The following is a 25,931-nucleotide window of genomic DNA, read 5'->3' as shown; positions in this document are numbered from 1 at the left end:
AATCCACTGGAACTGTTCTGGAATCTAGGGAATTTTGGAAGATCACAACCAACGCATCCACTATCTCTGCAGCTACCCTTTTAGAACCCTAGGATGTAGGCCGTCTGGTCCAGGAGATTTGTTGGCTATTAGTCCCATTAATTTCTCCAATACTTTTTCTTTACCGATATTAATTACTTTAAGTCTCTCACTCTCATTAGACACTTGGTTGCCCACGATTTCTGTTTTTTTTGTGACTTCTACTGTGAAGACAGATACAAAATATTTGTTTAATGTCTCTGCCATTTCCTTATTCCCTATTATAATTTCTCCTGTCTCAGTTTCCAAGGGACCCTCGTTTACTTTTGGTACTCTTCCCCCTTTTGTTTTTACATACTTGTAGAAGCTTTTACAATCTGTTTTTATATTTCTAGTTTATTCTCACATTCTATTTTCTCCTTCATCATCAGTTTTTTGGTCATCCTTTGCTGGCTTCTAAAACTCTCCAAATCCTCGGGCTTACTACTCTGCTTGGCAACATTATAAGCCGCCTCTTTTAATCTAATACTATCCTTAACTTCTTTAGTTGGCCACGGATGGATCACTTTTCCCGTGGGGTTTTTATTCCTCAATGGAATATATATTCCCTGAGAATTATTAAATATTTCTTTAAATGTTTGCCATTGCTTATCTACCATCATATCTTTTAATCTAATTTCCCAATCAACCTTAGCCAACTCACCCCCTCATACCTATATAATTAGTTTTGTTTAAGTTTAAGATTCTAGTTTCAGACTTAAGTACATCACTCTCAAACTCAATATGAAATTCTACCTTATTATGATCGCTTTTCCCCAGAGGATCCCTGACTACATCTTGATTCAACTTAGGCCAAATACAAGGACAATCAATTAACGATATCTATCAGGTTGCTGCTGAATCTTCCTCACTTAATACCACCATGTTGACCATAACAGTTTTATTTTAATGGGACTCTGCATACAGTATGATATAAAATAAAATATATTTAAGGGTGCAACAGTATTGAAGTTCATTCACAGCACCTCTTCTGTGGTTTATGACATCATAAAGATAATTTGCATTTATATAGCACCTTTAATGTAGAAATATACTTCACGCAAGCATAACTATAAAAAAACATTAACCCAAGCCAAAGAAAGAGATATTAGAAAGAGTGACTAAAAGCATGGTCTAAGAACTAGGTTTTAAGGAGGGTCTTAAAGGAGGAGGGAAAGCTGGAGAGGCAGTGGGTTTTATGGAGGAAATTACAGAGCTTAGAGCCTAGACAGCTAACACACAGCCACCAATGGTGGGGCAAAGGGAGTGTGACTGACACAAGTGGCCAGATAAATACAGATTAGGGAGGTCATTCAGCTCATCTAGTTTACCCTTCCACAGAAATTTATAATCCACCATCACACTACTTAAATTACTCATGGGGTTTTGCTTTCACTACCCTATCCAGGATCTGAATCACTCAATTGCAACACATGTCCAAGGACAGTCTATATGAAGCTGATACTGGCTTTGTTTTAAACAGAATGAGACAAAGGAAGGTGGCAACGATCTGATTCTTCAGTCCAGCAATATTCAAACAAAAAACTAAATGTTTTTCAATTCAGTGGATGTCTGAACAGATTTTCGAAGAAATGTACAGTTATCTTCATTTATTCTGGGCACTGTCAATTTGGACAGGACTTAACCCATCAAAACCCTTCCAGAGTTGAATTCTGAATTCTGGGGAATCATCGACAGGCCATCTAAATCTCAGTTTCCCCCTCTCTCAATGGCTCAGTGGGTTTACGCAGTGAGCAGCTCCACCATACAAACCAACAAGGCCAAGTTCAATCCCTAATCTATGTTCCGTGAGCTGATTTTAGTCAGGGTAGTGAAAAGGGCAGGACAGTGGCCTCAGTAGACGATCGCTATACAATGACGTCCCCCCCGCCACTGGAAGTGCGTATGTGTGAATGATAGGTTCAGGCTCGGCTGTGATGTTTCCGCACCGTCATGAACTGTCAAATAACCTGCTGATATGTATCAAAAGCTTACATATGAATAGCCGCCTAACTGAGGTACCAAGGGGCACCCACAGAACCAGTATACTCCAACCAAAGATGAAACGGAGGGGAGAAAATGTTAGAGGTAACACTTTTTTAAAAAATGGTTTTCATAACCGATGAGTTTAGTCCATTAATATTTCATATGCATGTTTAAATATATTTCATCTCCACCTTCTACCTTTCGCAAGTAATGATTAGCAAAGAATATCTTGCCTACAACGGAACTTTCAATTAATGGACGCGAGGGAAAAGGTATGGAATTTTTTTTTTTTAATTCGTTCATGGGATGTGGGCGCCGCTGGCGAGGCCGGCATTTATTGCCCATCCCTAATTGCCCTTGAGAAGGTGGTGGTGAGCCGCCTTCTTGAACCGCTGCAGTCCGTGTGGCTTATCAGCCTGTACTTGCGCCATCATTTTAACCTCTAACCTGGCCCACTCAGCTCTTAAGTGCAATGACCACTATTTAGTTATGAAGCTTTGGTGTCAATATTGCTATCTTGCAACTCATCACATCACAAAGAAGAATAACTCTGCAGCAGTCTACCTCCCACAGAAATATGCCTCGGCAAGTTGTAAAGCAGAGCTTGCATATCTTGGGGTTTCAAAGGGGGGGAGGCGTCTCCGTTTTGCTGGACTACACTGGATGACAGTTTGAAGGATGTACGATCACAGGGTTGATCCTTGGAGCACCATTTTGTCCTTCCACACAATCCTAGCTCAAATTCTAAGATAAAAGTGAAGAGAACTTGTGTCTTAGACCGATGCTAGCAGGACCAATGGCTCCTCAAACAAACAAGAGCCTAACAGCAAAGTTACAATCCTGCACTCAGCACTAGCTGACACTAGTTGAAGGCATAACAACTGAGCAGATCACCCCAAGTCTCAAATAACAAACAATAAACCAATTGATATAAATGTGTCCTTAAGCATGCCACTGACAAAGGCATTACACAATGCTAAAACGGAAATGCTCAATTTCAAAAGATTCATTTGCAACATTTCTGGCATTTTCAACTATATCCAGTCTACAATGGATGTTTGTGAATGTTCATTTGACTGCACTGGTGACTTTTAATGCCCACAGTCAAGATTTCTCGCTCAAGATCAGCCTACTATTTCTTAAGTTTACGACAGGAATGACCAACTAAATCATCTTCCTCCCAACAAGGAAGGCAGGACATTGACTTTTTATATTCATAAACTTTGATAAGAACACATTTGGCTGATAGCAGAGATTTCCAGATGGCTTGAAAAATGCATTAAATATTTTTAACTCCCTAATAGGTAAACTTCCCTCCAAAGACAAAAAAATAGCCTTCCACTAAAGCAATCTATGTTATAGAATGCCTTCAGGCAGGATCCATTCAGGGAATTGGAAGAATTATTACCTAGAAAGCCATCCCTGCATTTGTAAACAATTACAGTTTGGATCTCAAAACATTAAAGGACATTTGTCTTTCCTAGGCTAGTCATGTCATCAGCTTTACAATGCCATAAATGCAGTCAAGTTCTAACATCACAATCACATAAATCAGCATAAGATTATAGAACCATTAACAAAAGGATCAGAACAGTTCCATCGGGATGACATTCCCCATTCTTCCAACGATAGATCTTCCCCTCACATCGACTTCACCCTCTTGTCCTCTTTCCTCTCATGTTACTGTCTGTGCTGCTGTCCTTCACAAGAAGGGAATTATAAGAACTCTGACTGGGGAAATTTTTTTTTAAAGCTACAGGAATGTGGGTTATATGTAGTACAAAAGAGGGGAACACAAGGTGGATAACTAAGACAATTGATAAACTACTCAGTTACCATTTGGTGCACAAGCGACAAAAATCAATATTTGATTTCAGTATGGTGCAAGTTAAATCAAATGATGCTTTACTAACATTACCAGAATTATGTATCGATCCTAGTTCCACAAGGATGCAGATACATTATCAATTACTAACTAATTTTCCATTGATTGTGGAAACAATGGAAAAGACACTTTGTTTCACAATTGGTCCTTCTTTGGTTAGCCAATGGATTGTGGAGAACAGCAGAATTTGAAGAATGATACAGGGATGTAACAAGGCCTGTTTTCTAACATTTAAATCTTTCACTTTTTAAAAAAATTGACTCATAAATCTTGAATGGCCAATATCTGCAATTTCATACGTTGGCATCTATACTCTACACAGGATAAGTAATCTAGGTTATTATTCCACCCTTCCATCCACAAATAGTGTTAGAAATATCGAATTTAACGAGAAATTACATAACCCTTTAAGCAAACTGGTACATTTTAACCGTAATGATTACAACCCTGCTGCTATTACAATGTACCCCTTACTCTGGTGTAAACGGAGATTTCGTTAAATCAATATTACATGAAGTTATTACAGCTATTCCCCGCCCCCTCCAAAAAAACAGTTTTCTTGCTGCATTGCAATTTGTTTCTGCATATGTTGAAATGTCTTTTGCAATAAGTGTGGATTATTTCCAATGGAGAGCGCGAGTGGCGACGTCTGAGAGTGGCCTAAACCTGAGCGAAAAAGGAGCAAAATAAAAGGGAGGCGACTGGCGACTCGCATCCCGCCGCCGCCGCCTCGTCCTCCTCCTCCTCCTCCTCGGTAAGCTCAAGCTCGCCCCACTCACGGGGGTCGCGGCCCGGGGCCGTTAGCGGTCCGAATGTCGACTCCTTTTAAACACCACAACCGGAAACCAGCCCCGCCGGAAATAGCGAGAAATTAAATAAGGGAAAATAAATAAACCTGAATAACCCCAGCCGAGGTTTAAACCGGCAGGATTTCGGGACACCCGCTCCTGTTATTTTTAAATGCAGTTTTTTTTTAAAAAAAAACACATATTCTTTGAAATAAACTCACCAGAAAAAGGTCTCGAGCGGACGAAGGAGAGATGAAGGTTGGTACCTTCCCCCCGCCTCCCTCCCTCCTTTTTATTGAAAATTTATCCTGTGAAGTACTGCAAGACGATGACGGAGGGGAATGACAGAGCAGTAGGGAGGTTTCTTCTGCCGCCGCTGCTCTTTCTCCCGGTGGCCATTTTCACCCAAGGCTGAACTGAACAACACTCCGAGTCCCAGTGAGAAACATCGCTGGCTCTCCTCACTCACTCACTCACTCCTCACACTCACTCACACTCACACTCCGGACAGGCGCCGGCTGCACCCGGACTGGGGTTAGAGCTCCTCCTCCGGCAGCGACCGCACACTGCAACTGCACACTGCAAACCCCCCCCCTCGGCCATGGGGAGGGGGGGCAAGCACAGCACAGTGCGCGCGCACACGGTGGGGGGGGGGGGCGCGATGAGAACAGAGACACACATGCCATCTGCTGGAAGCTTTCATCAACCTTCCATTAATAAGCGTAAAACTATAAATCGGAAGACAGTGAACGACGACCAGGCAGCAAGAGTCCGATTTTCGTTGCAGTTGGGATTATGGGATGTATTTCTGGGAGTAGCCATCTGCGATTATTGGGCTACAATTTGCTGTCAAAATAACAGTGGTGCTAATGGTGCTGGCTGTTCTTTTTGCGCAAATGCTACAACAACTTCAGGCAGGGGGCAGATGTGCAATTAAACCCAGATAACCAAAAGTCGCAATCGGAGATGCGCCGGTCCACATTACCTTCACGAAAACAGCATCTTCGACAGCACCTCCCAAACCAGCCACCTCTACCACCTAGAAGGACAAGAGCAGCAGGCACATGGGAACAACACCACCTGCACGATCCCCTCCAAGTCACACGCCATCCCGACTTGGAAATATATCGCCGTTCCTTCATCGTTGCTGGGTCAAAATCCTGGAACTCCCTAACAGCACTGTGGAAGAACCTTCACCACACGGACTGCAGCGGTTCAAGAAGGCGGCTCACCACCACCTTCTCAAGGGCAATTAGGGATGGGCAATAAATGCTGGCCTCACCAGCGTCGCCCACATCCCATGAACGAATAAAAAAAAGTCTGCTTCACCATTGAAATGGATTGAATAGAATCATTGAATAATTACGGCACAGAAGGAGGCCATTCGCCCTATTGTGTCCACGCCGGCTGAAAATCAGCCACCCAGCCGAATCCCACTTTCCAGCACTCGGTCCGTAGCCATGTAGGTCACGGCACTTCAGGTGCACATCCAGGTACTTTTTAAATGAGTTGAGGGTTTCTGCCTCTACTACCCTTTCAGGCAGTGAATTATGAGGGGCCTAGATAGACTGGATAGGAAGGACCTATTTCCCTTAGCAGAGAGGTCAATAACCAGGGGGCATAGATTTAAAGTGATTGGTAGAAGCATAGAGGGAAGCTGAGGAAAATCTTTTTCATCCAGAGGGTGGTAGGGGTCTGGAACTTACTGCCTGAAAGGGTGGTAGAGGCAGAAACCTTCAACTCACTTAAAAAGTACCTGGATGTGCACCTGAAGTGCCATGACCTACATGGCTACGGACCAAGTGCTGGAAAGTGGGATTAAGCTGGGTGGCTCATTTATGGCCAGCGCAGACATAGAGTTATGAGTTAGAGAGAGCTATACAGCACGGATAGAGGCCCTTCGGCCCATCGAGTCCGCGCCGGCCATCAAGCCCTGTCTACTCTAATCCCATATTCCAGCATTTGGTCCGTAGCCTTGTATGCTATGGCATTTCAAGTGCTCATCCAAATGCTTCTTGAATGTTGTGAGGGTTCCTGCCTCCACAACCCTTTCAGGCAGTGAGTTCCAGACTCCAACCACCCTCTGGGTGAAAAAGCTCTTTCTCAAATCCCCTCTAAACCTCCCGCCTTTTACCTTGAATCTATGTCCCCTTGTTATAGAACCCTCAACAAAGGGAAAAAGCTCCTTAGTATCCATCCTATCTGTGCCCCTCATAATTTTGTACACCTCAATCATGTCCCCCCTCAGCCTCCTCTGCTCCAAGGAAAACAAACCCAATCTTCCCAGTCTCTCTTCATAGCTGAAGCGCTCCAGCCCTGGTAACATCCTGGTGAATCTCCTCTGCACCCTCTCCAAAGCGATCACATCCTTCCTGTAGTGTGGCGACCAGAACTGCACACAGTACTCCAGCTGTGGCCTAACCAGTGTTTTATACAGCTCCATCATAACCTCCTTGCTCTTATATTCTATGCCTCAGCTAATAAAGGCAAGTATCCCATATGCCTTCTTTACCACCTTATCTACCTGTTCCGCTGCCTTCAGGGATCTGTGAACTTGCACACCAAGATCCCTCTGACCCTCTGTCTTGCCTAGGGTCCTCCCATTCATTGTGTATTCCCTTGCCTTGTTAGTCCCTCCAAAGTGCATCACCTCGCACTTTTCCGGGTTAAATTCCATTTGCCACTGTTCCGCCCATCTGACCAACCCATCTATATCGTCCTGCAGACTGAGGCTATCCTCCTCGCTATTTACCACCCTACCAATCTTTGTATCATCAGCGAACTTACTGATCATACCTTTTACATTCATATCCAAGTCATTAATGTAGACCACAAACAGCAAGGGACCCAGCACCGATCCCTGTGGTACCCCACTGGCCACAGGCTTCCAGTCACAAAAACAACCTTCGACCATCACCCTCTGCCTTCTGCCACTAAGCCAGTTTTGTATCCAAAGTGCCAAGGCACCCTGGATTCCATGGGCTCGTACCTTCTTGACCAGTCTCCTGTGGGGGACTTTATCGAAGGCCTTACTGAAATCCATGTATACCACATCCACTGCGTTACCCTCATCCACACGCCTAGTCACCCCCTCAAAAAATTCAATCAAATTAGTCAGACATGATCTTCCCTTGACAAAGCCATGTTGACTATCCCTGATTAATCCTTGCTTCTCCAAGTGGAGACTAATTTTGTCCTTCAGAATTTTTTCCAATAATTTTCCTACCACAGATGTTAGGCTCACTGGCCTGTAGTTCCCCGGTTTTTCCCTACTCCCCTTCTTGAATAATGGTATTACATTAGCAGTTTTCCAGTCCTCTGGCACATCCCCTGTGGCCAGAGAGGTTCTGAATATATGTGTCAGAGCCCCCGCAATCTCCTCCTTTGCCTCACACAGTAGCCTGGGATACATTTCGTCCGGGCCTGGGGATTTATCCATTTTTAGGCCTGCTAAAACCGCCAATACCTCCTCCCGCTCGATGTTAATATGTTCGAGTATATCACAGTCCCCCTGCTGTATTTCTATGTCTACATCGTCCTTCTCCATAGTGAAAACAGATGCAAAAAATTCATTTAGAACCCCTCCTACATCTGCCGGCTCCACACACAGATTGCCATTTTTGTCCCTAATGGGCCCTATTTTTTCCCTAGTCATCCTCTTACCCTTAATATACTTATAAAACATCTTAGGATTTTCCTTTATTTTGCTCGCCAGTGTTATTTCATGGCCCCTCCTTGATCTCCTAATTTCTTTTTTAAGTATCCCCCTGCACTTTTTGTACTCCTCTAGGGCTTCCTCCGTCTTTAGCCTTTTGTATCTGCCAAAAGCCCTCCTTTTTTTCCTAATCCATTCTCGTATATCCCCTGACATCCAAGGTTCCCTGGAGTTCTTGGAACCACCCTTGACCTTTACGGGAACATGTTGCCATTGTATGGTCTCAATCTCCCTTCTGAAAGACTCCCATTGCTCCGATGCGGATTTTCCTACAAGCAGCTGATCCCAGTCCATTTTGGCCAGATCCTGCCTTATCCTATTAAAATCGGCCTTCCCCCAATTTAGAACCTTTATTTCCGGCCCCTCCCTGTCCTTTTCCATGACCACCTTAAATCTCACCGAATTATGGTCACTGTCACCAAAGTGCTCACCTACTAGCACTTCTTCCACTTGGCCGGCCACATTCCCTAGAATTAGGTCCAGTACCGCCCCCTCTCTTGTAGGACTTTCTACATGCTGGCTCAAAAAGCTCTCCTGGATGCACGTTAAGAATTTTGTACCCTCTAAGCCTTTTACACTCTGAGTATCCCAGTTAATATTGGGGAAGTTGAAATCCCCCACTATTATTACCCTATTATTTGCACAATTTTCTGAGATTTGCCTACATATCTGTTCCTCTATCTCCCCCTGACTGTTTGGGGGCCTATAGTACACTCCCATCAAAGTGCTTGCCCCCTTTTTGTTTTTAAGCTCCACCCATATGGCCTCATTAGAGGAACCTGCTAATATATCATCCCTCCTTATGGCAGTAATTGATTCTTTAATTAATATTGCGACCCCCCCTCCTCTTATACCTCCCCCTCTGTCTCGCCTGAAGATTCTGTACCCCGGAATATTGAGCTGCCAGTCTTGCCCCTCCCTCAACCATGTCTCTGTGACAGCAACAATATCATACTCCCATGTGTTTATCAACACCTTCAGTTCATCCACCTTATTCGCAAGACTCCTTGCATTAAAATAGATGCCATCCAGCCTTGCCCTCACATATTTGCCCTGTCTTCCAAGCTGACTTGTTTTTTTCTCTATATTTGGCTGCACATCACCCCCTATTGTAGCTCCACTCTGTATCCCATCCCCCTGCCAAGTTAGTTTAAACCCCCCCCAACAGTGCTAGCAAACCTCCCCGCAAGGATATTTGTCCCGCTCTGGGTGGAATGACCTCCTTCTGTGCCGTAAATTTTCTATGATTCTAAAATTTAAAAACCTAAACATTCAAGGGCAAGTCTAACTAATGGCAGATGCCGTTAGATGCCATGCTACAGCAAATTATGGCCCAATATTTTCTAAACTACAAAGCCGTTTACATGCGAGCTTGGAGCTTCTCCTACCCCTAAATCTCAGGGACAGAACAAAGTGAGATATGCCAGTTTTGTGTGTCCAAAAATGAATGTATGTGGAGAGGAATTTAATACATTTATTTGCTCCTCATGTTTTTTTGTATATGTGGTGGCTTAATGGAGATAGCTAAATGCAACTTTGACAAGGATAAGCGTTTTAGAAAAGTGATTCTTGTGTTTTATGGGAGCTCTGGAGAAATTGTATTTGGGTGCGAACGGGAAACACAGACACTTCTGGTGCCTAATATTTGCCGGTCATTGTTATAATGTTACATTTATCATGGTCTTGTAGACACTCTGGCACATCTCTAGAATGTTGTAAAAGGCAGATTTTGGCATGGAATAGGCATCCTTATCCAGCCTAACATTCTTAACAGGTTTGGATTGTGCTGGAACCAAGAGCACAATTCTAAAAGGGGCACAGGAACAGAGAGATCTGGGAGCACAAATCATTGAATGTGGCAGGGCAGGTTGAGAAAGTGATTAAAAAGCATACAGGCTTTATAAATAGAGGCATAGAGTACAAAAGCAAAGAAGTCATGATGAACCTTTATCAAACATTGGTTTGACCACAACTGGAATATTGTGTCCAGTTCTGGGCACCGCACTTTAGGAAAGATGTGAAAGCCTTAGAGAGGGTGCAGAAAAGATTTACTAGAATGATTCTAGGGATGAGGGACTTTAGTTATGTGGATAGACTGGAGAAGCCAGGGAGTGGAACTAGCTGGATTGCTCTTGCAGAGAGCCGACATGGACTCGATGGGCCGAATGGCCTCCTTCCGTGATGTAACTTTTCTATGATTCTAGTGAGTTGGGTTTTTGTCTGCAACTTCACACATAGTGCGACAATTCTCCAACAGTGGAAGAATATAGACTTTGTAGAACACTGACGTTACTAATGTGTTACTCTTGGTAGAGGCATGTTTTCTTGAGAATTACCTCTTCTACCAGCTTTTCTAGCCATCCACTAACTATACTTGTTTATTGTATTGGTACCAATGCGATATTGGAAGAATCACACTTAAACCTATGTGCTTTATTTTTGTGCAATACACTTCTTATTTGATAATCCTTCATCTCCAACACCACAAGTGACAGGTCTGATTGCTCAAGCACTTGGATGGGTTTCCCACGTTGAATAGTTGGATGTTTATAACTGATTGAGCTATTATTTTAGCCAGAGAGTCTTTATAGAGGAAAGACTGGTGGAAACATTATGGTCATGCTTTCTTCACAGATACTGACATGGCCCTATCAGTGTTGAAGAAAATATACCATATGTCAATCCAATTTTACCTATATCTGCATATAGTGATTTGATTGCTACTTGCATTTCAGATGGGGCATTCACTACTCAGTTGTGAGTTTCATCAGCAAATAGGTGACATCAGAAGTGATATTCCATCAGGTCATTGATGACAGTGAGAAACAGAGTAGGGCCAATAACATTTCCTTGAGGAAGCCCCGTGTAGGTATTGTGATGATTGATCATGACTTGGTGCTGCATTGTTTAAGGAAATCTCACGATCAGGTCAATAGTTCACCAGATACACCACATGAATACAGCCTTCAATAATCTGGAAATATTAATGAATACTATTGGATTTCATAGTGAACATCAAGAGCATCGTCCCTTTTTTGAACATGAGACTGAGAACATTACAATTTAATTTATTTGCTCTGAAAACAAACTACCAACTGGAAGGCAAATTACTGTAATTGAGATTGTGTACTGGCTCCCAATTACAGTGAAGTTCATCTATCTCTTTACCAAATGCAAATGGTAAGCAAATTCTTGGCCGAGGCAATTTTTAATTAAATCACACTTCTTTTCCTTTCACAGTTATTTTCTGTTAATAAGAAGGTTACAGAAACTTTTTTGTATTATCTCAAATTCCATTTTACGGTACCATATTATTATTTCTATTATTACTTTTTTGGGGTTTCCTGATTAGCATACAGAATGATATGGGAAGTAAACAGACCTTCCAGGGAGAACCACTGGCAGACTAGTCATGTTGCAAGCATTAAGAGTAAAATGATGGTGATGAAGGATTATGTCAAGTGATGCCATTGGAGGCCATAGGTCAGTTGGTGAAGTAGGTGAATTGTGATGAATGCTTTGGTTGGGGACTGAGGTGTCAGGAGGATTTATGCAAGACAGAAATTTGTGGTGAGCTTCAGGTTGGCTGAGAATGAGATAGGAAGCTGAGTTAAGTAATCTTTGGGTCACGTAGTGGTAAGAAAGTCTTGGTCTAGTGGGGGCCAAGTGGATGTGGGTCAAAAAGTATGAAAAGAGTAAGAAAAACTGATCAGAAAGCCATTAGATTCTCTACCCAGATGAATGTTAATTGAACAGCAGATAGTTTCAAGATTCTCATAAAATATATATAGATAAAGAAAAGGAAAGCATTTAAAGATAGAACAGAATAAATATAGTACATATATAAAATAAATGTCAGTTGCATTATACCAAGTGTATCTACCACAACTGGAGTACTGTGTACAGTTTTGGTCTCCATACCTAAGGAAGGATATACTTGCCTTAGAGGAGGTTCAACGAAGGTTCACTAGATTGATTCCTGGGATGAGAGGGTTGTCCTATGAGGAGAGGTTAAATAGAATGGGCCTATAGTCGCTGGAGTTTAGAAGAGTGAGAGGTGATGTCTTTGAAACGTATCAAATTCTTAGAGGGCTTGACAGGGTAGATGTTGAGAGGATGTTTCCCCTGGCTGGAGAATCTAGAACTAGAGGTCATAGTCTCAAGATAAGGGGTCGCCCATTTAGGACCGAGATGAGGAAAACATTCTTCACTCAGAGGGTTGTGAATCTTTAGAACTCAGTCGTTAAGTATATTCAAGACTGAAATCAATAGATTTGAAATCAATAGACTTGCTCTATATTACTCATTATTAAAGACGATCAGTAGTTCATTTGTAATAGTTTTCTTTTTTTTCACCCTCAAGGTGAGAGATGTTAGTGCTGGGGTACGGAACTCCTCCCATTTCAGGCGCCTAGTGGCAGCATCGAGCACTCCAAGGTCAGGTGTAGCACAACAAGATGCAGACTAAAGCTCCTACAATGCTGCCCAAAAATGTTTCTCAGCACTAACCTCAAAGAGCATTCTCTACTGCACCAGTGTGACATTTCATTTTTATTTTCCACACCATCCTGTGGCCTTCCAAAGTGAGATTAACAATTAGTGCTGGACTAGGAACAGTTTTGTACTGTAGATTTGTGCCCACTACGAACTGGATGGAGATTGCCCAAACTCATTTCTCATTAGACTCTTACAGATGAGGAGACTTTCGTTTTAGCAATCTGGGCTAGATTTCAATCTTGGTTGCAGAGGTGAAGGGCCATTGTCTAACCCACTGCCACTCAGTCCCACCCCAATTTATTTCGCTCATAAATTTTATTAGTATATATCTATATCACTAAAAAATGAATGTGGGTCTTTTCCTGGCTATCTCTTTGGCCTGCTCAGGCTATGTCAGCTTCCAGCAATCTGATTGGTCTGTGGCAATTATGTGACTATGTTTATATTACTCTTGCAATAATTTAATTGGTCTATGGGAACCACAAGGTTTTTACAAATTAATGCTGTTGACATAGAGCTATTGGATGGAAAATTATGAGGGCTTGCTGACCTCCACCCTCTCATCGCACAAAACTCTTCCCTGCATGACTTTCAGGGGTGGAGACTCATTGACAGACACCCTCTTGCCTCACTTTTCCAGCCCCAATCCCATCTTAATTTCACTGCTTGGGGGCCAGATGTCCCTCTTTGGGGCCTTAGGCTACTGGTCTCACTTTCTCTGGCCTCCCTACTCTATAATTCTCAGCTTCAGCCATCAGGTGCAAGCTGCAAAGAGAAATGAATGTAGCCTGCCTTTGCTCCCCACTCCACTCCCAAGCGCCCAGATAGTCCCTCCCAGCAGCAACTCTTGCACAATTCTTCCCTCACTGCAACAACTCAAGGACCCTGCCTCCCACTTTCCTGCACAGACAGGCCCAGCCCAAGTGCTATAACTATGGGGCCTGGAGCATCAGAACAAATGCTGAACAGACTTGAGGCTGGAATGGAGATTTAGTGAGCTTGAGGATGGGGTGGGGGCTGAGCTGGCCCATGAGTAATGCCATGGTGAATCCACTAGTTTTGTTTATAATTTCTCCTGATTTTGTAAGTTTGGCTCTTCGGGTGATTAAATACATCTTTAGTGAATGTCCACTAAGTTTGGAAGCTATAGCTTCAATGGGTTGATATTAGCTCTTACAAAGATGTAAATAAATCATGTATTATATTGGTTCTCTGCATCAGTGCTCACAGTAGAAGTCTGAATTTGTATTGATTTGATTTTGATGTTTTTTTCATATTTAGAATATTTGGATTTTAATACTATTGTCCCTTTTTTAAAAAATAAAAGTTTTGCATATGCAATTTTGTTTTTTTTAGATCTCTGCATGATCTGTACTATTTTGCCTCCATATGTTCCATGGGCACATGATTAGTTATTTGGGTTTTTATATTGTAGAATTTAAGATTTTGCTTACTTATTTTTGTAAAGGTAAAAATCGATGTACAACTGTTCCACATCCACTTATTCATAAAGGTTAAAAAAAATTAAGAGAATATGGAAAAATGAGGAAAAGTCCATACGGAAAGTCTTATCTGTTCGCTCCACAGATGTGGCCTGACCTGCTGAGTGTTTCCAGCATTTTCCATTTTGTTTCATGAGAAACTTCAACTCGTAGCCATAAATTAAATTACTGTTAAGTAACATTTAGAAAGATGATAAATTGAATCACAGATATTCAAACAGAGACAATCCTTTCTTTTCACAATACAATTTGAAAGACTGAAGAAGGGGAAACTAACTTCAAGCATTAACTGTACTTAATGTGAAATGTATATTGTAAAATTTGTATAAGTCACATTTTCAGATGTTCCAAATATTGAGAACAACTTGTACTCTAGCTTGAATTACACTCTAGATTTTATGTAAATCCAGTACAGTCTTTTCATAACGCCTTTGATGCATAGGTCAGTATTGAGTTCAAAGGCAAATATTTTACACCAAAGGTAGGACAATTTTTGAAGCAGCGATGCTACCGATATGTTGGTGAGTTTGCCATCACATTGCTTTTACAAAACTCATAGCATGTGCATTAACATCAGTTAATTTTTTTCTCTCCCAGCTGGCCCTTAAATAAAATCAAAATGGATTTATTTCAGCTGTTCAGTGAGGTATGACAAATCCACAACACCTGTGCCCTGCTCTGTTGAAATTTTGCAGACATGCCAATGAGATTGGTTCCAGATACATCCATCTCATCTCTAAGTGGTTTAATGTACCCTCTTGATACCACCTGCTGTCACCATGTTGTTTTATGCTTTACCCTTTGATATAACTTCAAACCATTCCTCATTTGAATAAAATAAAACTTTTAACGTATCCTACTGATTTATCACAAGAATGTCCTCAAAAGGGATTCTAGCAATTCAGTAAGTTTATGTTGCCTTCCAACTGCCAATTCCTTTTTTTGCTTAAGAAACTCTTCAACAGAACAAGAGAAATTAGACATATCAAATAAGCATTTGAGCTTATTTATGAAATTTTGAATATGGTTATATTTAATTAAACCATCCATAATTGTTGGCATGATTAAAACTGTCGTTCCAAGACATCAAAACATCAAATCTGCATAATAATCCTTTAAATAGTGTCAAAAATTATATTAAAATTTATTAACAGCTACCAACAGATCCCTTGGCCTAAATTTTAAATATGAGGTGGGACCTCAGTGAGGAGTGGGGGGGGGGAGTCAATGGGCGTCATTTAAGCACCCGCTATCGGGTGCGTTCCTGGCGGGGGGGCTCCGAAAATTGGAGAATCCCGGAGCGGGACTGGAGCCCGCCCCGAACCCGCGCACTTCCGGGTTCCCCGCTGACGTGCCGGCATGCGCGCGCAGCCCCCGCTGGTGGGAATCCCGCAGGCAATTAAAGCCAGCGGGATGCCACTTGAAAGTATTTATTTAGGTATTTCAGGTCATTAACTGACTTGATTAAGGGATTATGTGAGGAGGGGTGGGATTTTAGAGCAAACTGGGACTGTTCCCACACTGGGGGAAACACTCCCAGGTCAAATGGACGTGTTGCAGCTGTCAGCCTGTGGCAGCTGCAAAGGTCCATTTGACAAGTGGGGGGGGAGACCCTCACCCATTGCAGGAGGCCACTCTGTCACTTGGGACAAAGTCTGGCCTCCACCACCCTCCTCCTGACAGTCAAAGTCACCAACCTGCACACTTACCCCGGGGTCCGGAGACATGTACCTACCTTGCGGAACCCCTCAGATGTACATCTTGCGGATGGGGGCCGCCGTAGCTGCAGTTATGACCTCCTCGGAGGGCGAACAGCATCACCAGCCTCACCAGCCTCGCCATCCACGCCATCCACCTCTGACACGTGGAGCTCCACAACAGAGTGCTGTGACACATCCACCTGCACAGCAGGAGGGAGGGCTACCGCAGAGAGAGATGCGTCGCAGAGGGCACTACCCTGGCCACAGGGTCCACAGACCGAGGCTCAGCCTCCTGGACCTCTCTGAGCAGCAGTGCGCATGGAGGCTCAGAGTCACTCGACATGTAGTCGTGGACATCTGCAGCCTCTTTCATGCCGAGCTGCTCCTGGCTGGCACGAGTACCATCTTCTTACCTGTCGCTGTCAAAGTCACCACTGCCCTCAACAACTTCTCCTCCACATCCTTCCAGGGTGCAACCGGGGACATCGCCGATGTCTCTCAGTCGTCTGCGCAAAAGAGCCCTGCAAATACACCTACACCCACTCTGCAGTGACACAATGGGTGGCATCAGTTGTGGGTCCTCATAGTGATCCTCAGGAGAGGGCATTATTGCACAAACCAGACAGGATTCGCGAAGACGTGGCAGTAGTGGTGCCAATATAATATGTAATGTGAGTTGGTCAGAAATTCAATATAAGTAACACCCATGACAAACCCTCAAACACCCTTGTGCATCCCCTTCATGCTCACGACACGTTTGCCTTACGCTGCCTACTGCACATATGTGATGCATGCCCTGTGGCTGCAGCACAGGTAGTGGCAGGTTGAGTGAGGCTGGCCGTGAAAGAGATGCATGAGAGGGTGAGTATGAGATAGAGCCATGAGATTGTATGAGGATTGGGTTGAGTGGTAGTGACGGGATGAGTACTGGCGAGGTGAGTAAGTGCAGGTAAGATGAGGATGAGGTTTGAGTGGGTATGAGGGGTGATGTGACAGAGTAGTGTTGGCAGTGCAGAAGGTGATGTGGGGTGGGGGTGGTGATGTGGCAGATGGAGTGTAGGGGAAAGACTACGTGTACTCACTTTGGCTGACCTACTGAGGTCATTGGAGCGCCTCCTGCACTGTTTGCAGGTGGGCGATATGTTGGTTGCGCTGGTGACCTCCTCTGCCACCTCGTGCCAGGCCTTCCTGGTGGCAGAGGCGGGCTGCTTCCTCCCGCACGCCGGGAGGAGGATCTCTGTCCTCCCCCTCCTCCTCACCCCATGTATTGATACCTGGAGTGAGGCATCATTAAACTGGGAGCAGCCTTCCCCCTGGGCTGCTCCATGCTGTAATTTTTGCTATTTGTTGCAGCATCTGTCAGTGGAGGACTGCCCCTTTAAATAGAGCTCCTCCAGCTGACAGATCTTACTGCGCATGCGCAGCCCGCCCATCGCACAGATCAGCAGTGGGGAACCCGGAAGACCAGGTAAGTGAATCCAATTAGTGGATTGGTTGCTACAATCGCGCGGGAAGCTGACTAATTTCACTGGGCGCGTTACCCACGCGCCTGATAGCCCCCCCGCCAAGAACCCGCAGCCCTGCTAACATCGGGCCCAATAAGCGGGTGGGAAACCCGGAGATTTTTTTTGTGCGTGGTCCCGAGCAATCGTGACTCAATTGAAGCCACTTAACTGAACCTCTGGGTCTCGTGATCTCAAGCTGCGCAGCGGGCGTACTGCGCACCCACATGACGCGTTTAAAACCCATTATTTAAAGGGCTACTCCAACAATGCATTTTGAAGGAGAAAGGAAGCATAATGAGTAAGGAACGTCCCAGAGCCGAGCCAGCATGCAGATTCTCAGCCATTGGTCTGGAGACATTACTGGGCGCTGTGAAAAATAGGAGGGAGGTCCTATATCCACCGGACAGGAGGAAAAAACCTGATTCTGTCACAAAGAAGGCGTGGATGGAGGTGACAGACCAGGTAAACAGCATAAGCACAGTGTCTCAGTCGTGGCTGATTGCAGGAAGAGATTTAATGACCTAACCAGGTCAGAAAAAGTGAGTGCAGTTACTGATTGACCTGCATTCTGTGGTGAACATTACCCCCCCTCCCCACACTGCCCTGCGAAGCCTGCTCCATCACATCACTCCTCACACCCACTTAAGGATCAGTGTCAAATTGCCTTCACTTTCTGTGCACTTCGTCACCCCGAATTTGTGCACCAACTCACCCCATTCCTGCTCAATTTGTCTGATAGTCACCCTCTGATGCATCTGCTTCATTGTCATCCTGACCCAAAGCAATGCACCCATCGGGTGACCACTTCACCCTCACTCACTCACACGTCTGTACTTTCTCCCCTTTAGGAGAAGAAAGCGCAAAATGCAAGGGAGAGGGCGAAGACTGGAGTCGCCCTCACAGAGGTGGAGGAGGAGGATTTGGAGATAAGCCGGATGGTGGAGAGCCTGGCTACAGGGGATGCCCAGACTGGCACCCCGCAAACGTCTGGTGACAGAGCTTTAACATCCCTCACACACAACATGGTTATTGTTGTTATGATGTTACCAATGAGTCATCTGTTGCACACCTCAGTACGCTCATCGCAACATTACTTCTGCGATGATTCTTAATATTGCTGTATGCTCTCTTCCGGGGCGTCACGGACTGAAGAAGTGAACGAGGGCAATTCCTCGGAGGAGCTCCCTGCTTCCGAGGGTGCACCGTCACATCACATCCAGCAGCGCAGATACTCATCTCGGTGGGTCTTATTAGAGAGGTAGTTGGGTTGTCACCTGGTGAGTCACCACAAACGAGTGAGCACGAGCCGACACTGGTGGCAACGGCAGCAGTGGAGAGTCCGCATCGGTGGGTGCACTCCTCTCCAAGCTCTGCTCAGCTTGGCACAGATGTTGAATCCCGGAGGCCATCCTTGAAAAGGAGAATGATAGAGGTACAGATGCACCTTTGCGATGTACTGCAAGGCTTGCCATGCTCAGTCTCCACATTGACGTAGAGGCTGGTGGAGTCCACCTCCAGCATTAGTGGACTGGTGGCACAGGTAAGTGCCGCAATGTCTGCGATGGAGAGAATGGCAGCCTCCATTAAGCTTCAAGGATGGCTCACAAATGAGACCATTCAGGCCCTGGTAACAGCCGTGCGGATTCAGGGTGAACAACATTCTGCCACCTTAAACAGGCAGACAGATACATTAGCACTGGCCTTACAAGGCATCACACATGTCCGCCAAACTGATGTCCAGCAGAGCAGTAGGAGTGATGTGGTCCTGGCCCAGGAGAGGGATGATGACGTAAGGGGATGCCACTCAAAGTGCTCCCACGTCTCACCCGTTTCCCCCCCCCCCCCCCCCGCAACCTGCTGCCTCCTCTCCAGGTCGCTGAGTCTGCCCCTGCACCAGAGCAGCTGGAGCAGTCTTTCGAGGGGCTCTCACAGGCTCCAAAACCCTGAGGTTGTAGCCACAGGGGATGCACCACGTAGAAGCTGTAGGAAGAGGAAATTAAATGTTATGATTCTCACCCCTACTGCCACGTCTTGCCCAATCTTGAGTCCCTTTCATGAAAGTGCCCTTTCGTGTGCTTCATCATGAACGGTGAGACTTGATGCCACCCATTGGATGCATTTACAATGGGTGTATGTGTAGTTGTATGACTGTTTTGTGCAGCCTGGGGTGGGGGGGGGCAGGGGGTGGTGGTGTTGGTGGTCATGGTGGTTGTTACAGGTAGACTGAGTACTTGGCTGTAGTCACTTTGCAGATCTCCCTATTAGAATCTATCAAATATGAGTGACTCCCTGGCATGACGAGCAGCCAGGTGAGACGCTGCTCTGCCAATGGTTCTCCTCCTCCTCCTCTTCATCTTCTTCTTCAATGTTGATGGGAGGTGCAGCTGCTTCTGAAGCGCACGGGACCTCATCCATAGGTAACACTCTCTGTTGAGCGATGTTGTGCATGATGCAATACACGACTGTTATTCTACACACCCTCGCCGGTGAGTACTGAAGAGCTCCCTCAGATCAATCCAGGCACCTGAGTGCATCTTCAGTATTTCTATGGCTTGTTCAATGACAGACCTGGTAGTGTTGTGACTGTCATTGTACTGCTGCTGTGCTTTGCTGGTGGGGTTTCTCACGTATCATGAGCCACCTCTGCTGGGGGTATCCCTTGTCTCCAAGGAGCCAGCCTTTATGTCTGTTTTGTGCATGAAGAGGGTTGGGATGTTGGATTCACGCAGAATGAAGGAATCATGGCAGCTGCCAGGGAATTTGGCACACACCTGCAGAAACCTCTGCAGAGACCAGCTGGTGGTCGCAAACCAGCTGCGCATTGATGGAGTGATATCCCTTTCGGTTGATGAACATTCCTGGATCATGTGGAGGTGCTCGGATTGCTACGTGTGTGCAATCAATTGCGCCCTGTACCCGTGGGAAGCCAGCCAGTGTGTTGAAACCCACTGGCCTCTCAGTCTGGCTGATGTCATCGATGGGGAAGTTGACATAGTGGAATTCCCTGGCAAACAAGCATCCGTGATCTGTCGTATACACTAATGGGCAGACGACTGAGAGATCCTGGTGATGTCAGTAGTGGCACCCTGGAAGGATCTAGAGGCGAAGAAGTTAAGGGTAGTGGTGACTTTAACTGTGACTGGCAATGCATGGCCACCAGGCCCAGTCGGGAGCAGGTCTGCATGAAGGAGCCTGCAGATGTCTGCGACAACCTGGTGACTCACTCTGAGCCTTCGTAGTCACCTCTGCTCAGAGAGGTCCAGGAAGCTCAGCCTCTGCCTGTGGACCCTCTCACGAGGGTAGTGCCTCCTGCGACATCAGGCCCTCCATTGTTCCCCTTTCTGCTCTTCTGCAGGTCCCTATGGTGTACCTCTGTCTTGTGGAGCTGCAACTCCCAGAACTGCACGCCATGCCTGGCGCGGATGCTGATGTGCTTCTTCCTCAGATGTACTGCTGAATATATCCATTGCGCCCCCCCCTCCCCCACCATCCTGATGTAGGGGGTGGTGGTGTGTGTCAGCTTCACCTCTGACTTCTGAGCGGTTCGAATCGCTCCCACTCCCCGAGTTCTAAACCTTGGACTTATTTGGGGGTTGTGACAAAGTGCAGCAGACAACTGGTTTTGGTGCAAGAAACTTTGATCTTTATTCAAGAGAGAAAATACAACACAACAATCTTAACACTCTAATAAAATGGGGAACACTTCGGTACACACGAGGGAAATTACAGTAGAAAGATACCTCACCCCTCCCAATCCCACTTTACTAGCTAAGTTGGACTTTGAAGGACCAGAGATAATGCTCACCAAATGAATCCTTGACAGTAATTCACCCAGAGGTAAGTCAGGAATAGATCGTAGAGTGGAAACTTTGCGGATCTTCGGTTTTTTCCCGAGTTGGTTTTCTTTGGTCGCGGTGGCTCAATATTACCCGGTTGGTTGGTGGCAATATTCGGTTGGTTGTTTCGTAAGGCCCTTGTTGCCGCGAGGTGTCTGATGGTCACTGGGGCTGTTGCTCTGGTTTCTTCTTGTGTGTCGGCCTGCGTCTAGAGCTGCTGACCTTCTCTCTGTTGCCCCCTCGCCTTGTTGAACTGTCACCTCCCGAGCTGTCGACCTCCTGGCTGAACTGAACTGAACAATCCTTTGCCCTTGCAGGTCTGACTGACCGGTTCTCTCACGTAGGGTTCGTTGGTTTCGCTGGAAGCTGCTCTCCTTCCACAGACAGGCAGAACAAGAGAAGCAGAACACAAGAGCCAGCAAGAGCCAGAGAGAGTGAGAGAGGTTTCGAGTTTCCACTTCTATATCCCTCTCTTACAATAGTCTTCGTCACTTAAAAATAAGGCACTTCATGTCTGTTTAAACAGCTTACAAAGTCCTTCAGAATCTTTGATGGCTTTTGATGGTCCCTCATTATGTGGCAATTGCTTCTCCTGATGGGTCATTGTTTTAATTCCGATTTGCTGATCACCTAGTTAACAAGCTCCTTTTGTATCCAATGTCCTAGATGTTGATCGGTTTTGCTTTAAAACAAAGACATGGCCCCACCAAGTCTGGAGCAGTTGCCTCTTTCAATGGCCTACTGCCTTTCAAATTAGTGCTGAGTGTTGACCACCTGCTGTAGATTTTGCATTAAAACAGAGACAGGTCTGAAGCAGTAATTCTCCCACATTCCACTGTGTGTGTTGTTGATTTGTCTGGTGACCTCTTACCTATCCTTCCATCTTAGGATTTTAGTCAATGGCCAAAGTTTTCCATATTCAGGGAAAAGGTGAATTCCCAGAATTCTTACAGTCGCCCCTACGAGGAAGCGAGTCCCTTAAAGGACGTGGATTCCTCGAAAAGTACTTTTCCCTGGTTGATGCTTCCTGGTGCGGTGCGTGTGTGAGTCGGCCCAATATTTCATCACCCTGAAATGGTTAGAACAGAGTCCAAAGTCCTTTTCTTTAGGGCTTTCCTCCGAGTTTTGGGGGATCTGTGAATTTTGAGAATCTTACACTGATGGTTTCAGTTTGAGGGAGTCCAAAAAGTAGGTAAATATGTCTGAGCAGAAGAAGTCTGAGTGTGAACAAAGAAATCTCAGTCTAAACACAAAGAACAACCAGCGTAAGATTTGTTTGAGAGAACTGATTGCCCTGCCGCAATTGCCCTGTTCCAGTACAACTACAACACTGGCATCTACCCGACAATGTGGAAAATTGCCCAGGTATGCCCTGTCCACAAAAAGCAGGACAAATCCAATCCGGCCAATTACCGCCCCATCAGTCTACTCTCAATCATCAGCAAAGGGATGGAAGGTGTCGTCAACAGTGCTATCAAGCGGCACTTACTCACCAATAACCTGCTCACCGATGCTCAGTTTGGGTTCTGCCAGGACCACTCGGCTCCAGACCTCATTACAGCCTTGGTCCAAACATGGACAAAAGAGCTGAATTCCAGAGATGAGGTGAGAGTGACTGTCCTTAATATTAAGGCAGCATTTGACCAGGTGTGGCACCAAGGAGCCCTAGTAAAATTGAAGTCAATGGGAATCAGGGGGAAAACTCTCCAGTGGCTGGAGTCATACCTAGCACAAAGGAAGATGGTAGTGGTTGTTGGAGGCCAATCATCTCAGCCCCAGGACATTGCTGCAGGAGTTCCTCAGGGCAGTGTCCTAGGCCCAATCATCTTCAGCTGCTTCATCAATGACCTTCCCTCCATCATAAGGTCAGAAATGGGGATGTTCGCTGATGATTGCACAGTGTTCAGTTCCATTCGCAACCCCTCAAATAATGAAGCAGTCCGAGCCCGCATGTAGCAAGACCTGGACAACATCCAGGCTTGGGCTCATAAGTGGCAAGTAACATTCGCGCCAGATAAGTGCCAGGCAATGACCATCTCCAACAAGAGAGAGTCCAACCACCTCCCCTTGACATTCAACGGCATTACCATCGCTGAATCCCCCACCATCAACATCCTGGGGGTCACCATTGACCAGAAACTTAACTGGACCAGCCATATAAATACTGTGGCTACAAGAGCAGGCCAGAGGCTGGGTATTCTGCGGCGAGTGACTCACCTCCTGACTCCCCAAAGCCTTTCCACCATCCACAAGGAACAAGTCAGGAGTGTGATGGAATACTCTCCACTTGCTTGGATGAGTGCAGCTCCAACAACACTCAAGAAGCTCGACACCATCCAGGACAAAGCAGCCCACTTGATTGGCATCCCATCCACCACCCTAAACATTCACTCCCTTCACCACCGGCGCACTGTGGCTGCAGTGTGTACCATCCACAGGATGCACTGCAGCAACTCGCCAAGACTTCTTCGACAGCTCCTCCCAAACCTCTACCACCTAGAAGGACAAGAGCAACAGGCACATGGGAACAACACCACCTGCACGTTCCCCTCCAAGTCACACACCATCCCGACTTGGAAATATATCGCCGTTCCTTCATCGTCGCTGGGTCAAAATCCTGGAACTCCCTTCCTAACAGCACTGTGGGAGAACCGTCACCACACGGACTGCAGCGGTTCAAGAAGGCGGCTCACCACCACCTTCTCAAGGGCAATTAGGGATGGGCAATAAATGCCGGTCTCACCAGCGATGCCCACATCCCATGAACGAATAAAAAAAACCTCACCTTTTATTCACATGTGTCAATCACTGGTTTAAATATCCAAATGGCTGCCAGCTGCAACTCACCTCCGTTTCCATGGCATGTTTCAGAGGCCGTGGGAAACACGTTCATGTAGAGTTATAATCGTTTGTCTGCCTCAATCTACAAAAATTTAATTGAGTTAACTACTTGAATGGTCTTCATTGCCCCTTTAAATGTCATCCCGCCGGACTTATGCATTTCTGAAGCGCGCGCACACCCAGATACACCTGGGTGTAACGTGTTTTCCAGTGGGTTGTAGCCGGGATTCGTTCCCGCTCCAAACTTAAAAAATTTTTACTGCTCCCCCGCCCCAACCCACCCGTTCTTTCGGGTTAAAATTTAGGCTCTTGTGTTACTCACTCTGAATCAAAGGTTAGGCTGTTGCTCGGGGAATGCTGAGTTGAAGAAGTGGAGAAGGAACCCACATCTTCAGTGAAGCAATATGGAATGCAGCTTGCAAAATTTCAGCTAAGAACTAGTGAAGTAAATGTCTTTTGATTGCTTTCTGTTAAAGAAACAATGTTTTCTTATCCACTGCAACTAAAAGAAGGACTTGTATTTATACAGCATCTTGGGACATTCCGAAGCACTTCACACACAATTATTACTTTTGAAGTGTAGTCACTGTGATTATCTAGGTAAACATGACAGCCAATCTGCACTCAGCAAGGTCCCACAAACAACAGTGCCCAGTTAATCTGATTTTGGTGGTGTTGGTTGATGGTTAAATGGCAGCCAGGATACTGGCGTAATGCTCTATTCGGCTTTGAATAGTACCATTCAATCCTTTACATCCAGCTGAACAGGCAGACATCTTGTTTAACATCACATCTGAAAGACAGCATCTCTTACACACTGAATTTTTAAATGGATAAATAAAAGTTGAAAGACAGCATCTCTGACAATGCAGAGCTCCCTCAGTACTGTAAGGAAGGGGTTCTGACCCCATTTTACTTTTAAGAACTGAAGATCTACTGGACGACTCAAGTAAAGGGTTAACTAATCCCTTTAAGGATTCGAACATTCACTTGGACAGTACATTTGAAAGCAAGGGTTAACTCACGCCTTGAAATTACATTTGGACAGTATAAATTCAAAACTGCAAAGACAGCAAAGGGCAGTCAATTAAAACTGGATATTTGGACATCAGTTTAAAACTGCACAAGCAGCAAAGTATAGAAACATCAACAATCTGCGGTTTTCAATGACAACTGATAAGCATGAAAGACAGAAGCCTTTGTCACCTTCTAGCAGCTTCGAGAAGCTTCGAGAGAGAGCGTGAACCGGTCTTTGGTTCTCACAACAAAAGCAAAGGACAAACAACTGATAAGACAACAGCTGTAGAGAAGCTTTGAGAAGGATCCAACAACATCAGTTCTCAGGACATCTTTGATACTCAACAACAACCTGGTTCTTCAAACGAAAGAGCTCGTTAATGCACCTGGATACACATGGAGAAGAAGATACAGTGGATTCACACGGTCTTGAGTGGTCCAACCAACTGTCCATCATTAATGTTATGATGGGTGAGTGACCAAACTGGGCCTTCTTATAACTGGGATCACACCCTATCAGCTAAAAACCATATAAAGACAGGACATTTTAGAAGCTTCAACAGTCAACGCTTGCAGGAGCAACAGTTGAACAACTACTGCGG

The 25,931-nt window shown here is 45.3% G+C and overlaps 1 protein-coding gene across 1 annotated transcript in view; it reads right to left on the bottom strand.

Annotated features, from left to right (window-relative positions):
• wdfy3 (WD repeat and FYVE domain containing 3) overlaps positions 1–5,210 on the bottom strand; it is a 431,872-nt gene extending 426,662 nt beyond the window's left edge. The window contains exon 1 of the mRNA XM_067990523.1: positions 4,938–5,210. The gene's annotated coding sequence lies outside the window, so the exon portion shown is untranslated. The remainder of the gene's footprint in view (positions 1–4,937) is intronic.
• Between the last annotated feature and the right edge of the window lie 20,721 nt (positions 5,211–25,931).

The sequence above is a fragment of the Heptranchias perlo genome, chromosome 1, assembly GCF_035084215.1.
Source record: "Heptranchias perlo isolate sHepPer1 chromosome 1, sHepPer1.hap1, whole genome shotgun sequence".
NCBI lineage: Eukaryota > Metazoa > Chordata > Chondrichthyes > Hexanchiformes > Hexanchidae > Heptranchias > Heptranchias perlo.
This window is presented reverse-complemented; position numbering and strand designations above follow the sequence as displayed.